Source organism: Colossoma macropomum, unplaced genomic scaffold, assembly GCF_904425465.1.
Source record: "Colossoma macropomum unplaced genomic scaffold, Colossoma_macropomum, whole genome shotgun sequence".
NCBI classification, from domain to species: domain Eukaryota; kingdom Metazoa; phylum Chordata; class Actinopteri; order Characiformes; family Serrasalmidae; genus Colossoma; species Colossoma macropomum.
In genome coordinates this window covers 1-15752 of record NW_023494956.1, presented here as the reverse complement: position 1 = coordinate 15752, position 15752 = coordinate 1, and the positions used below count along the sequence as shown (strand labels likewise).

General features: G+C 41.3%; 1 long non-coding RNA gene across 1 annotated transcript; it reads right to left on the bottom strand.

Moving 5' to 3' along the window:
• Window positions 1–15169: 15169 nt before the first annotated feature.
• LOC118800628 lies at window positions 15170–15746 on the bottom strand. Its single transcript, XR_005006266.1, has 2 exons — window positions 15480–15746; window positions 15170–15385 (listed from the first exon to the last, which is right to left on the bottom strand). It is a non-coding gene; the product is annotated as an uncharacterized LOC118800628 (long non-coding RNA).
• Between the last annotated feature and the right edge of the window lie 6 nt (window positions 15747–15752).

The following is a 15752-nucleotide window of genomic DNA, read 5'->3' as shown; positions in this document are numbered from 1 at the left end:
TTCGAACTTCTTTCCAGCACAATCACAAATTAGGCGCTTACATGCGGCGGATAGCGGCGGGTGGACTTTCATCTCATTATTATTCATCTATGTCGTGGTAACGTCTTTAATTTGGCTTCATTTCAGATCAAACTTCATTCCAGCACAATCGAACGCGTCGCAATCACAAATTAGGCGCTTACATGCGGCGGATAGCGGCGGGTGGACTTTCATCTCATTATTATTCATCTATGTCGTGGTAACGTCTTTAATTTGGCTTTATTTCAGTTCGAACTTCATTCCAGCACAATCGAACGCATCACAATCACAAATTAGGCGCTTTGATCTCATTATTATTCATCTATGTCGTGGTAACGTTTTAATTTGGCTTTATTTCAGGTCGAACTTCTTTCCAGCACAATCGAACGCATCACAATTACAAATCAGGCGCTTTGATCTCATTATTATTCATCTATGTCGTGGTAACGTCTTTAATTTGGCTTTATTTCACTTCGAACTTCTTTCCAGCACAATCGAACGCATCACCATCACAAATTAGGCGCTTACATGCGGCGCATAGCGGCAGGTGGACTTTCATCTCATTATTATTCATCTATTTCGTGGTAACGTCTTTAATTTGGCTTTATTTCAGTTCGAAATTCATTCCAGCACAATCGAAGGCATAACAATCACAAATTAGGCACTTACACGCGGCGGATAGCGGTGGGTGGACTTTCATCTCATTATTATTCATGTATTTCGTGGTAACGTCTTTAATTTGGCTTTATTTCAGGTCGAACTTCATTCCAGCACGATCGAACGCATAACAATCACAAATTAGTCGCTTGCATGCGGCGGATTGCGGCAGGGGGGCTTTCATCTCATTATTATTCATCTATGTCGTGGTAACGTCTTTAATTTGGCTTCATTTCAGTTCGAACTTCATTACAGCACAATCACAAATTAGGTGCTTTGATCTCATTATTATTCATCTATGTCGTGGTAACGTCTTTAATTTGGCTTTATTTCAGTTCGAACTTCTTTCCAGCACAATCACAAATTAGGCGGGTACATGCGGCGGATAGCGGCAGGTGGGCTTTCATCTCATTATTATTCATCTATGTCGTGGTAACGTCTTTAATTTGGCTTTATTTCAGTTTGAACTTCATTCCAGCACAATCGAACGCATCACAATCACAAATTAGGCGCTTACATGCGGCGGATAGCGGTGGGTGGACTTTCATCTCATTATAATTCATCTATGTCGTGGTAACGTCTTTAATTTGGCTTTATTTCCGTTCGAAGTTCATTCCAGCACAATCGAACGCATCACAATCACAAATTAGGCGCTTACATGCGGCGGATAGCGGTGGGTGGACTTTCATCTCATTATAATTCATCTATGTCGTGGTAACGTCTTTAATTTGGCTTTATTTCACTTCGAACTTCTCTCCACCGCACTGTAACGCTTCACAATGACGACGCACACGTTTACATGCGGTGCCTAGCCGCAGTTGTATTTTCAGTGCCTTCTCTCACTGTGTTCTGGCTGTGTTCTCCATTCGTCCTAAAGAGTTTGTAATTGTGTTCTGATGTTGTTCCAAATTTCATCGTAATGTTATCCTGGGGTTGATCTAATAGGGTATTGTGGTTCACCATCTTTACCGTATATACATAACGCTGCTGTCGGAAAACAATCTCATATCTTCATTTTTCTGTTTTTGAAATGCTGGTTGACCATGAAGAAAGAAACGGCCCATAATTACTTACATTAAAAATAAAGTAGGTTTTTACCTTTTCCTGTGAAATTATCATTTTAGACATATAAAGTTTTCTTCAAATAACAGTGATTTGCTACATTTACAATACATGGCCATCTCTCATTTTTATATAGGTAAGTACTTTCAGCTATAGTTTTGATGAACTCTTTTTTCTCTTTACAGGTTTTACTCTGGTTTTCCTCCCCCTCTACAGGATATCTGTGACATCACCCAGCTCCTGTAAGAGGACAGAGAAGTGTTCTAATGAAGTGTAATGTGTTAGACAGTCTTGGTGATGCGTCCTGGCCACTGACATCATCACATAGGGTTCTAGAAGTGTTCTGATGATCTGCTGGTTTTGTAATGGTGTTCTTTTGGTGTTCTAAAGGTGTTTTGTTGGTGTAATAATAATTTTCTAATGTTTTTCTGGTGATTTTGTATTGTTTTTTCATTGTGCTCTAATGGTGTTTTGATGGTTGTCTGATCGTGTTCTAAAGGTATTCTAACAGTGCTCTAAATGTGCTCTCCTGGAGTTCATAATGAGTTCTGATGGTGTTCTAATGGTGTTCTGATGACATTCTGGTGGTGTTCCACCAGACGACCCAGACAGCAGTGCTCTTAGTTTTGTCTTATATCACACCAGTCTATCAGGTAGATACTGTTTCAGGGCAGTCAGGGCAATAAGCATCACTTGCTAACAGCTAGCTAGCTAATTCGCTTGTTTCCTATGCAAATCTAGCGAGTCACTGTTTTTATTGTTCGCTCTCAAAAAATAATGTATGAAATTATAACGTCACTACTGTTAAAACAGTAAGTTAGCGCCGTCTAAGCGTTGCCCCCCATCATCAGGAGATCGCGAGTTCGATCCCTGGTGATGCTACAGGCGTCCGTAGCCGGGAGGCCGAGAGAGCACAACTGGCCTCGCTCTCTCTGGGTGGGTAGGATGGCCCCCATCACTTAACACGATGCTAGTCAGCGCAGGCGTCTGTTTTGAAATCACCTTCTTTCTCTCTCATGATTGTCTGTAATAATAACTAATAATAGCTGTGATAATTATGTACAGTACTTTAATTTCTGATGCTTATGTAATTTAAAATCTAGTACTTTCACTTTTAATATTCATTAAATTGATATTTTATTGAGAGCACTTCTGCTTTTACTCCCAGGAGAGGCTAGAATAAAACGCTGACCGCCTATGTGGGTATTTCTCCGGTTTGGAAGCAATGTCTTTACTGGACTGAGAGGCTTGTACGCTTATACAAATTCACTAAGTCAACATAAATATTCCTGTGTCTTTTTCAATTATTAAAATTAGTATTTTCATTTACTAAATGTGTTGTCTTCCCACAGCTATCCATCTGCTGCATCTGATTATCCACTAATAAGGCCTTACATCTTGTCCCAGGTACTTTTGTTTACAGTGACATTTGTAGTGTTGCTTTTCATAAAATTAGTATATATTTATTCACATATATTACTATATAATAAGCACAATATTATGTTTTTGAAACAATGGCTTACCTGCTTTGCTTTTTTCTTTATTTTTCACAGTGTTGTAGCTAACTTGGCTATTTTTAATTCTTCAACTGATCTGAACTGGGCAAAGTGAAACTGCTCTGCGCTCAAAGTGCCTTGTGTGGTTAAAGTGAAATCTTGTGCTAAAACCGTCACTGGGCTGGGGTCTGTGTGATTCCCAGTATTTGGTTCAATTCAGGGTTCTAGCTGAGGTGCTCTTGTTGATGTCTCTAGTGAAACTTTGGCTGCATCTGGGGGCCGAAGTAAGAAATTGCAGACCTGGGACGTTTACATGAAAATTAGTCCTTGGCCACCCCTGTGGCCCACTGAGTGAACTGCAGTTAAATTGTATCTAGTGCCCCTGTGGTCGACATAGTGAATTGCAAGGTAGAAACCTCTAGTGCCGGACTCAGTGTATTGCAAAATAACAACGTTCTCTGGCGCTTTCTAGTGCTCAAAGTAGTGTATGACAAAATAAAATGATCCTCTGGCGCCATCTAGTGGTTAGAATATTGCATTGTGTATTGCAAATTAAAATTGCTCTCTGACTTGCTTGCTATCTAGTGGTTAAATTGGTGTACTGCAAATTAACATCACCCTCTGGTGCCATCTAGTTGAAATAGCCAATTGCAAAATAAAATTGCCATTTTGTTAATCTGACGAGTAGTGAATCACAGAGTATAGCTAAAACAGTCTGCCTGCGATGGTCATCTTAGAAAAGTACAACTTATTTTTCTCTGACCCTTCACTTTGTGATTTGGATAATGGAATTTGCTCTGCATATGCAAATCACTAGTGGGAGAACAGTTAAAGAGTGGTAAAATTACAATATTGAAAACGTTGTGAAAGATTAATTGCTCTGTGCTCAGATTGTTTTGTGTGGTTAAAGTGAATTTGTGCACAATTGGTGAACTGCAATTAAATTGTATCTAGAGCCCCTGTGGTTGACATAGTAATTTCAAGGTAGACCCCTCTGGCTCCCTCTAGTGTCTGACTGAATGTAACACAGTAACACAATTCTCTGGCACCATCTAGTGGTCAAACCAGCATCATCCATCTGCAGAGCAGGAAAGCCAGCCGCAGTTCTAGACCAGCAGTTCTAGGGTATGCCATACTTTTAGACGTACGCCACATACAAGAACGACGAGTACCTGTTACACTCATTTCGGAAGGTTATTTTGGATCGTTGTAATTTCTCTCTTGTTATAATGGATGAATATGGTGTACTTTAGTTAGCTATGTGGTTATTCACTGGCGCTTTCTAGCGCTCAAACCAACCTTAAAGACGACCTGCTGCAGAAGCTTCGTGAGCTCAGTTTGCTAAGGGAACAAAGCTCACGGGGGCCCGCTCGCACCCGGCAGACCTCTGCGTCTCCCGACGAGGGTGGCCCGGGGAGGGTCCGCCGAACGGCAGAAGTGTGGGAAGAGGGCTGGGGTCGGTGCTAGGCTAAAGGGTAACCTAGCGGAGAACCTCACCTGGACCCCGAACACCAGCTTCATAACCGAGAAAGCCCAGCAGCGTCTCTATTCCCTGCGGAAGTTAAGGAAAGCTTATTTCCCACCCGTCATCCTTACCACCTTCTATAGAGGCACCATAGAGAGCATCCTCAGCAGCTGCATTACAGCCCGGTTTGGGAATTGCACCGCTTTCGACTGCAAGACCCTCCAGCGAATAGTGAGGACAGCTGAAAAGATCATCGGGGTCTCTCTTTCCTCCATCACAGATATTTACACCACACGCTGCATCCGAAAAGCCACTAGCGTTGTGACTGACTGGCCCCACACACCCCTCACATGAACTCCTCTGCCATCTGGAAGAAGGTACCGCAGCGTTCGGGCCGTCACAGCCAGACTGGGCAACAGCGTCTTTCAAAAAGCCATGAGATTCCTCAACTCCCACGGACCCACACACCCATATACATAACTCCCACACGGACCCACACACACATATACATAACTCCCACACGGACCCACACACACACACGCATAACAATATGGGACTAACTCACTCCCCACTCCCACTTCTTGCAGTTCCAAATCATGAACACTGTATTTAAATATAGTTATTGCATTTCACAGAAACACTTCACGTAATATAATTGTAGATCTGAATACTTGCATTTGCACATTTTACTTCACTTGACTTGCTAACTTGACTTGATGCTAGAATTACTGTTTCAACCAAATACTGTATGCTGTGTATTGCTGTTCTGATTGCTACCTCAGTGACTGCTATGCTCATATATGCTAGGCTCTCTTCTAAGCTGCTAATATGTCATAGTATGTAGCTCTGCGTTGCACAGCTCCACATACTCTCAGTACCGTGTACTGCCTGTGTTCTGTTTTGTATTTACTGTAAGTCTTTCGTATTTATTTACTGAACTGTACTTGTGTTCCTGTGTTGGTCCTGAAGGAATGTTGTTCATTTCACTGTGTACTTGTAAGTAGCTGAAATGACAAAAAAGCCTGACTTGACTTGATGTTTCATATTTAGTTGTAGCTAATTTGACTAATTTTGACACAAAGTTAAGGCAGCTAGCTAACGTTCACTAGATTGTTAGATTTCATTAGCAGAACTTTTAGCTGTATGACCACCCTCGACTTAAAGTAGTTTTGGTATGTTTTTTTGTCATGATTTACAAGTTATTAGTGATCAACTAAATTCACTCTATTGGTTTAGTTCGATGTACATGGGCTACAGGTGCAAGTAACACTTAAAGTGCAGAAACAAGTTAGTGATCAATGAACCTGGTCACTAACTGCTGAGTAGCATCAGTCGTGTTTGAGCAGCAACATTGGTAAGCTCGTGCTGGGCTAAAGTCCAGGACTGGAGTTCCCCACCATCACAACAGTTTACCACAGTGGTCACCGAGCCTACTTCACAGGTCCTTGATAGGCTGAATCAGATGCAGCTGTGTTAGGTGAGGGTAGGGGGCAGCATGCATCTACAGGTTGGAACTAAACTCTGTTTGCCAGAAAGTAGATCTCCCAGAAGAGGGCCGGTGACCACACGTTTTCAACAGAAAAAGATACCTCTGATGACTTTGCTTCAGAAAATCAAGAAGGCAGCAATGATGCACACACCACGTTCTCACACGCTGGCATTTATTTAGTCTGTCATTTTAGGGGGATATAATCATTTTTGGTTGGGGTGTAGGACAATATTAGATATTAGAAAGTTAAAACGAGCCGTTTATGTTACGGAGCTCCAAAGAACGATCTATGTAAACGTGCACGGTTCGGATTGGCTGTTTGGTCAGAAACACTTCTTATAACTTCAGGTCGGTGCTCTGACATCACAACAACAGTGAATTCAAAACAAGCTGTTCCTGCATAACTACGTTTTGTTGTTTATTTAGTGGCGATGGTGTGTAGATGTTGTGAAGAAAAACTCCGCCGATACTGAGTTGCTAGCAAACGGTTTATTACATAGTAAAACAGCATCATATCAAGCACTATAAAGCACCTGAGAGAGGATCCGTGCCAATTCTAAATGTCCTCTCCCGAACAGACTGACCAACAGCATATATATATGGTTCTTGTTGTTGAAACAGGAGACAGAGCATATGGTTCTTTTCAAAATGATCTCATCTATTTGGACCTAAGAGAAGAAGGGAGAAAGTGAGAGGCCTACTCCCAATGGACCTTTAAATTGAGGGGCTTTAAACCCAGAGGCCCCCCTGGTTCACATTCCTATCCCCTGCACAAACAGAGCACACAGGGAACTCCTAGATACTTGGAACTTCAGACATCAGCTTATACTCAACGTTAAGAGTGTTTTTACCTTCTTCTATAAAAAGGTTCCTTTCTAAATATACTTCATTCCCCCCTTCGAGACTTCCTCAAAGTCTCGAAAAACCCAAAAAAGTAGCTTATACATATTTGTAATTGTAACTAAATAACCCTTCTTCCTATAGCATAACCTTAGCAATGCAACAGCTTTCTGGAGTGTGAGAGCGAAAAAACCTGTCCGGCAGCTATCATTCCTGAAATGTCCCTCAAACAATCTAGACAGGAAAAATTCTCTCACGGCCCCTCTGCCTTAAGCGACCACATAAAGTACTCCAGACCACTTTAAAATGAGGTATTCTGACAAATTGTATATGGATATGACTTAAGCAAATACATATGGAAACCTCAGAAAATAAAATCAAAACAATGTCCACATTCAGGCTGGTCGACCCATCGGACCTTCCAATGGACCCTTCCCTGCCTAACACCCTTATCCCTAAGCATCCGAAAAAAGAAAAAAAACATCTGAGGTCCCAATGTACTCACCCCCTTACAGAAAGCATCGGTCTTCAATCAATTTAAACCCCCTTACCATATAATATACTAAATCCCATGCAATGCAAATATATATGCAGACATAAAAATGTATCACACTGCAGCTCCTCAGCAGCGTCGACTCTCAGTGCAGTGTCGATGATGTGTTGACTCCTGGGCATTGTATCACTGTGTCCTTATTCAAAGTCCTTCAGTCCCATCTTATTGTCCATGCACATCAGGGTCCCCGAAGATCCAGCCACCCTTACAGTGGTCTTCCCCCAGCATCGTTCTTGAAGGAAAGAAAGAAAACCACCAACCAGTATCTTTTGCAAAAACAACAGATGCAAATTGAAACATCACATATGGATTAACACCTTATAAGTAAATGTGAAATTCACAGTATCATACTTTCACCTTATTCCGAGTTATAAATCCCCTTTTTCATTTCCCCCTGCTATCATCCCACTCTATAGTAAGAGACTACTAAATACCCTAAATAGTAAAAGAAATAAATGTTAGGATTATAATAAGAATAGATATTCAGAATGGATATTTCTCCATCAGTTCACCTTCTATCACCACTTCTTCGTCATCGTCTGTGTCAGTCCTATGTAATAATGGCATCTGAACTTGATCTCCAGGCATCACAACTCCAACCCCTCTCAATATCATTGCCTTTGCAAAAGTTAACACCAATGTACAGCAACAGAACATCACACTCAATGATATAAGGACTGCAACCTAATCTGAACCAACGCTGCTCCCAATGGTCCTAATTTCTCCTGCAACCAAGCATTCGCTGGCCCTCCAGCTCCTTCCGATGGGCCAAACACCCCCCTTATATGCTTCAATGCATCTATGACACTAGTCATCTTATCAGTACTCTCAGGAATCAAAGTATAACAAGCATCATCAGTTAAGTTCAGAGCCACACATAAGCCCCCTTGTTTGGCCAAAAGATAATCAAGAGCCATGTCATGTTTCAGCAACGTCAGTCTGTGACTCTTTTGTGTATTTGACAAGTATTCAAAACCTCTTATAGTCTCATTTGCAAAACCCTGTAGGGTGTAGGTAATATTATCAATGTCACACCATACCATGGAAATAATCCTTCTCTCCTAGACTTATCCTCCAATGATAGGACTCCAGATTATGAAATTGTGCTAGTTCCCTTTTCTTCCTACTTCCAGAAATAGCCTCTGATTGAACCTCATCAGAAACTTTTCCCTTCTGGACAGTAAAAACCTCATACGGCAGCTTCAACATTGCCATATAACAGCATCCTATCCACCCATACGGTAGACATATATATGCCTTATCACCACAAACCCCCCTTGTTTCCTTCCAACAGATCAGGGATCACTGTTATCATTTTTTCCTACTGATTGTCATGCATCCCTATGGCTCAGAGGATTCCCTGGACTCCATCTTCCAGAATCCTCTGGGAGATCACATGACTCCTGAGTACTGATCTATTACACCTGTGACCTCTCACCAGCTTCAGTATAAACCTGGGCTTTTAGAACAGTTCAGTGCAAAGTATTGCTTCTTTCTAGAGCTACTGAACTTTTATTTCCTGTGTTGTGTTTTCCCCCTTTTTGACTATTCATCTGTATTTTGACTCACTCGTTTTTGCCTCAACCCTTTTAGATTGTTTTTGTCTGACCTTGGGTCTGCGATTTGTAACCCCTAGAAATCAAATCCATATGCCTTCCACTTGGTTTCTCTCTTCTGTAATACACCCTACTAGTCAGTCATGTCCTCTGGTGTCCAGTCGAAGTCAAAAACCCCTCTTCCACATCTAAAATAGTCCTCTGAGCTGTCACAGATGAATCTGCATCATGCTCTTCCTCCTTCTGTTCTCTAGGTTCCAAAATCTCCTCACTACTATTCACACTAAGCTCTATCTTTAGCTTAGGTTTCTGAGTTGTATTTACTTCTTCTTTAAAGTTGTCATACCAGGTGTCTGTGTTCCCTTTCTTCTGGCTCTCTTGACCCTTCAACATCTCCTCTCTTCTCTACCTTCCTCTGTAATCTTTCTCCTAACTTCTCCCTTGCAACATGAGCTGACCCCTGTGCCTCCTAAATCATCAGACCTCCCTCTGTGTCAGCACTGGACTGCTGCTTCCTCTCTCTCTCTCTCTCTCTCTCTCTCTCTCTCTCTCTCTCTCTCTCCACATGCACTTTTCTCTCTTTTTCTCTCTCCTTTTCTCTCTCCTTCTCTCCTCATTCTCTTTTTATCCCTCTTTCTGTTATTCTTCTCTTTTCTGTTTCTTCTCCTTTCTATCTTTTTTTTCTCCCTCTCTCTCCTTCTCCTCTTCTTACACACCCCATAGGTGTATAAACGTAGAAACCAATCAGAATTAAATATCAAATAAACTCACTAGGTATTTTTTAACCCCACAAAAAGCCATCTAATATGATTCACACCCTTTATCTGCCAACACTTAGGTCATTCTTATCTACACCAAATGTTCTCCTCCTTTACATACCCAGTTATCATCAATAAAGAAATTTCTGTTTATTTCACTCTAATAACACCTCACATACTTATACAATTTCTTCACCCACACACACACAAACATCCTCACTGGTCTCTCCACTCATCTCCAAACTTATAAACGTCCTTCTTGGGGGCTCATGAAGCTTTTAAATTAATTTATAAAAGTCCTCTTATTCTTTATGAGGCTCATAAATCTTAACTTTATCTTAAATCTAAAAACGTCCCCCAGGAAAGTTCATGATATTTTAACCATCTAAAAACCGTCCTCTTTAGAGGCTCATATGTTTTTTTTTTTTAATTATCATTTATATAGTCTTAAAGCCATTTACGCAGCTGGAGCACAGCCAAGTCAAGCAACTCACACACAGAACCCCAGGTCCGCACACACACAGTAAGAGGCGGCCACTCCCCCTCACACAGAAACACACAGCGAGCTCTCACAGACACAGAAGACAAAGAACAACACTCAATCTGAAAGTCGACTCATTCATACTGATCCTGTAGCATGCTTTTTCTGCCGCTCCTTTTTTCCCTTTTTCTTCTAAATTTTTGCTACCTTTATGAGGTGTGAATATTCAATAAAAAGCTGCTTCAGACACCGTTCGTCAACTAGTGTTCGAGTGGGAACTTTATAATTGAACTTTCCTTCCACACCCCCAGTTCCTTAGAACTGACCCAGAAATTCACCTAGTGATTTTCCAGGATTTTAGGCCCGTCTAACACCGCCTCCCAGAGGGCTTTGGTCCTAATCTGCGGCTCCTTTTCTCTTTTAACTCATATCATCTCTATTCTCTTCCCTTTTCTTATTTCTCTTTTCACTCATATCATCACTATTCTCTTTAACTTCTTTTATTCTCTTTAACTCTTTCCTCTTTTATTCTCTTTCTTCTTTTTCCCAGTAAGCTAATTTCCCCTTAATCCAATTTCCCTTTAATCTAATTCCCCAGGGCCCTGGGCTTTTACTTTTCACTTCTCGTTCCCCCTTTTTAACCTAATCTGACTATTTCTCTAAGCCAACTTTCACGCAGTGACCAATATACACATGTCTTACCGTTACGAAGATAAGGGCCCAACCTTCATTAATCTCGCATGGTGTTATTTAGCTCACTTTATCGTTACTAATTAGGCTATTCTACACTTTTGCATCAGCTTTCCTTTTCACTATTATGCTCCCCCTTTTTATTGCGGCATGCACAACGCTATAAACCCCCCAAATTTAGAACGGAGAAGTACTCCAAACATCCACACAGCATCGCTCACACACACGAGTCTTTACGGTGCAGCTAGACAGCAGCCACTCAACAGCCTCCACGAAAAAAACAGCGCTCACCTGAATTGCCGGCCTGGAGCGGGAGTTAGTGCGCTGAGGCTGTCGGCAAACAGAGCACACAGGGAACTCCTAGATACTTGGAACTTCAGACATCAGCTTATACTCAACGTTAAGAGTGTTTTTACCTTCTTCTATAAAAAGGTTCCTTTCTAAATATACTTCAGTTTCATACATAAAAAGTGAGATGACGTGAGTTTAGCTCAGACACATAGGCTCTTTTAGATTACGGGCCACGGTTCACATGCTGTTCCAAACTTCTCTGGAACTCTTACCGTCATTGAGAAGACTAATCAAAAATGCTTATAGACTTAAATAAAACTACTGTGTTCTTAGAAAAAGATGAGAAGGCTTCTTTTTTTGGTTGTGTATATATGAGGAACAGCTAGGTTGTAATTAACATAGTGCCTTAGAAGCATTTACCCTCAATGTGAAGACCAGCACTAAAATACTTACACAGTGTGAAACTGCAAACGAGCATCTGTCTGAAACGGTTTCGTGTTTATGACTATTATCCAGAAACCTAGGAGCATTTTTCTATCTCTGACATTAAACCAAGCAGAAGGTGATCAGTACTTGTTGGATTTAAAGCCGCACCGTTAAACGGAGCTCAGCGATCAATCGGTCAAATTCGGCTCTGTGCCCTAGGATCGTCGTTCGTGGCGACTCAGAAAATTAGCTTAATTATTATAACGCCATGTCAAGGAACGACTAAAAGAAGTTACCATCAATCTGAGAACCAGTCCTGAAACAGTCGCTTACGGTTTTACTTTCTCAGGGTTTCCAACAGAGAGCACACGTCTAGATCCCGTTAGAAAACCATGGGATGCATTTGCAATCAGCCACTTGTTAAAGCATTAGGAACATCTCAGTCTATGTCAAATCACGTTCTGGCCTTCATGGGCTTTGAGTCGTTAGAGGATCCAATTTTTGTGTGTGTCTTGGAATCTTCAAGACAAACCCCCCAAAAAAAGGCTGCTGTGTGTGAAGCTTGGTGGCTTAGTAGGACCAGCTTTGGCCTCAGATGTGGGAGGTTGTGGGTTCAAGCCAAGGAGGAGGGAGAGGGAAGGGAAAACAACAACAACAAGAAAAGTAAGTTAATTAAGGGGGGGGAAACATTTTAGTCAGCTTGCGAAGTAAAATGAGGGTCCAAGTAGGTAGAATTTTTGCATACCCAAAGGGTTAAGTGCAACTTTTTTTCCCAGCAAAATTCTGCATAACCCCCTCTTGTCCTCTCTCCTGGGCCCCAGGGGGGAAGACGGGTATACCTTCCCCCCTGGTTCTTGGGTTGCGCGCTCTGGCCTTCCTCGCATGTCATGCATTGTACACCCTTCACCCTGTGTGTTTCACCACCACCGTGATGTGAGGATCCTGCTCGGGATATGAACCGATAACCTCCAGACTGTAGAGGCAGGGCATCTACCAGTGAGCCACAGGATCTCACAAATGTCCTCTTTTTTTTTAAACATTTGTCTTTGTTTTTGCCATCTTTACTGATGAAGACATGCAAATGAAAGCCCTAAAGTGGGGCTTGAACCAACAACCCTCTGGTTGTAGAAACATGATTTATACCAGCATGCCACAGGGCCTACAGAGAGCCTCTTTTTTTTAACATTTGTCTTTGTTTTTGCCATCTTCACAGATTAAGACATGCAAACGAAAGCCCTAAAGTGGGGCTTGAACCAACAACCCTCTGGTTGTAGAAGCATGATTTATACCAGCAAGCCAAAGGGCCTACAGAGAGCCTTCTTTTTTTTTAACATTTGTCTTTGTTTTTGCCATCTTCACAGATTAAGACATGCAAATGAAAGCCCTAAAGTGGGGCTTGAACCAACAACCCTCTGGTTGTAGAAACATGATTTAGACCAGCAAACCACAAAGCCTACAGAACAGTGCCTTTTTTTTTTGGACATTTGTCTTTGAGATCCCCAGGTTGTGCATCTACCCACATTTGGGCACATCTTGTGCCAGGATGATTTATGGAAGCGATGGTTCCAAAAGGCAGTTCCAGCTCTGGAGCTCTTACGGTAAAAAATGAAGACTGAATGCTTTTAGCCTTACAATAAACACTTGTAACAACACTATACTTTTTATGTTCCTGTTTTAGGAAGAGAGCTCTCAGGGAAATAGCAAATGCTAAGTAGCAGTAATGCTAACCAGTCGTCGCTCAGTATCCGGTAATGTCAGCGTCTGTTTGCTGTAGAAAAGGAAACGTACAGGTGAGGTTTTCTTCTGTGTTCTGTGTAAATGATTTGAAACAGTTTTAACTTTTCGATTTTAGCCGTTTAGCTCCGTTCACCCCCGTTCACTGAGGACCCGCTCTTGGGCACCCTCTGCTGTTTAGCAGTGATATTTTTTGAGTTAAAGGTCGAAACTGGAAGAGACCAGACTCCTTATAAACCGGCTCTGTCAAACTTTGATTTGGCCATCCAGAAAGTTATGCCACTCCCTCATCCAGTGAGATAAGAAAAAAATGAACTATATTTGTATTGTACATGTAATTTACTATATTTACTCCAAATAGTACTGCTAAAGTATTTCAGTTACATAATATAGTGTAATGTTAGACAATCATGTTAAAATCTCAGTTTGAAACTATTTGTTTATTTTGTACTTTTGGGCTTTTTTTGTTGTTGTTACCGCAAATACTGCATTTTGGCCCGACACGAAAATGATCGCTAGAGGGCGCTAATGAGCGTTTCAAGTTGAAAGTATAAAAAATGAAAGCGGTCAAAAACTGTTTTGCTCCTCATTGCCAGCAGATGGCGCAGTTCTGCACTGTCCCTCCTCATCACCAGCAGACGGCGCAGTTCCGCATTGTTCTTCCTCATCACCAGCAGATGGCGCAGTTACACACTCTCCCTAGAAACAGATCAGTAATCAGTGGAGTGGATATTCCTGTAATGAGCCACACCCACTGCTGCTAATTAGCTTCTTCAGAAGTGCCTGATTGGCTGAATCAGATGCATCTGTGTTAGCTCTTACCATACTATTGAAGGTTAGTCAAAAAATGCTTATGGCCTTAAAATAAGCCAGTGTGCTGGTTTATATGGTGTATTTAAAAAAAACCCTGTCAAGACTTTCATCTGTGGTTTTTGGGTAAGAGTGTTATGTTACGGTGTAAAATATAAGGAACTGCTAGATTACAGATACTATGGTACCTCAGAAGTGTTTACCATCACTGTGAAGCCTGGTACTAAAATGCTTAAAAACTGTTAAAGAGCAAATGCACATCTGTGTAAAATGGTCTAGAGTTTAATCTCCATGACCGTTACAGAGTCCGAAAAAACACTACTCCAAAAACACCTTTGTGTCTCTGACATTAAAATAAACAGAAAATGATAATCACAAATTAAATCGAAAATTTCAAACTCCAAACTCCTTTCTTGGTTGGTCAATCTTGGTTCGGTGGCCTAGGATTCTCATTCATGGTGACTCAAAAATTTGCAAAATTACAATATAACCATGCTAAGAAATGACTAGAGGTTACCATCAATTTGAGAACTAGTCCTGAAATACTACTGTTCATAAGAAAACGTAATGCGATAGAGACTAAAAAATATCTGTAACTACGCAATGATTGGAAAATAACACTGAAATGACCAAAAACAGAAACGCACAAGTCATTGCAGAAAAGAATTACTGCTTAAAAAGTTCTAAGCATAGTATCAAATGGAGAATTAACTGCTTCATTGGTCAATCTTAACTTGGAGCTCCAGCCTTCTTCTTTATGGTAACTTGTGAAATTAGCATATTACCATGTGTGGAAATCAATAAAAGTTACCATCAATTAACCAACTAGTCTTGAAGTAGTTATTGTTCATAGTGCCTTTTATTTGTATAAACTTGGGCCGCTCAGGTTGCGTCGTTTCCATGGCGCTGTGCTTGAGATGGTGGGCTGAACCAATACTGGCTCGTCTCAAATCCTGCCTACTATGGGTGAGGCTGAGAAACCGCCTCTTAAACACTGAAGGGCGGGGCATCGGCCCAAATTTACTCTACCGCCACCGCCGCGGCTCCCCTCCCGCTGATCTAAACGCAACAAACATTTTTGAAAAAACTGATCCCTGTTGCGATGCTGGTACTTACTCTATGTGTCTAGGCTTCTCGTTCGTGGTAGAAATACCTGTTTATTAGTGTTTTTTCTCGTCTTCACCGTCGTCGAGAACAGCGTTCACATCACAAGCCTTATAAAGACTCATTTTAATTTTTTTTATTTAATTGGCTTCTCTGATTGGTTGCTTGCTCATCAATATGCAAATATATGCAAAACTGGTGTGTAAGATCAATAAGTCCATGAGATTCTTGGCGTCTTGCATTCTGGGAAGGTTATTTGTGCTGCAGAAAATCCAGCTGAATGACGCTTCAAACTGATCTTTCAGACTGAACTCAGACCAAC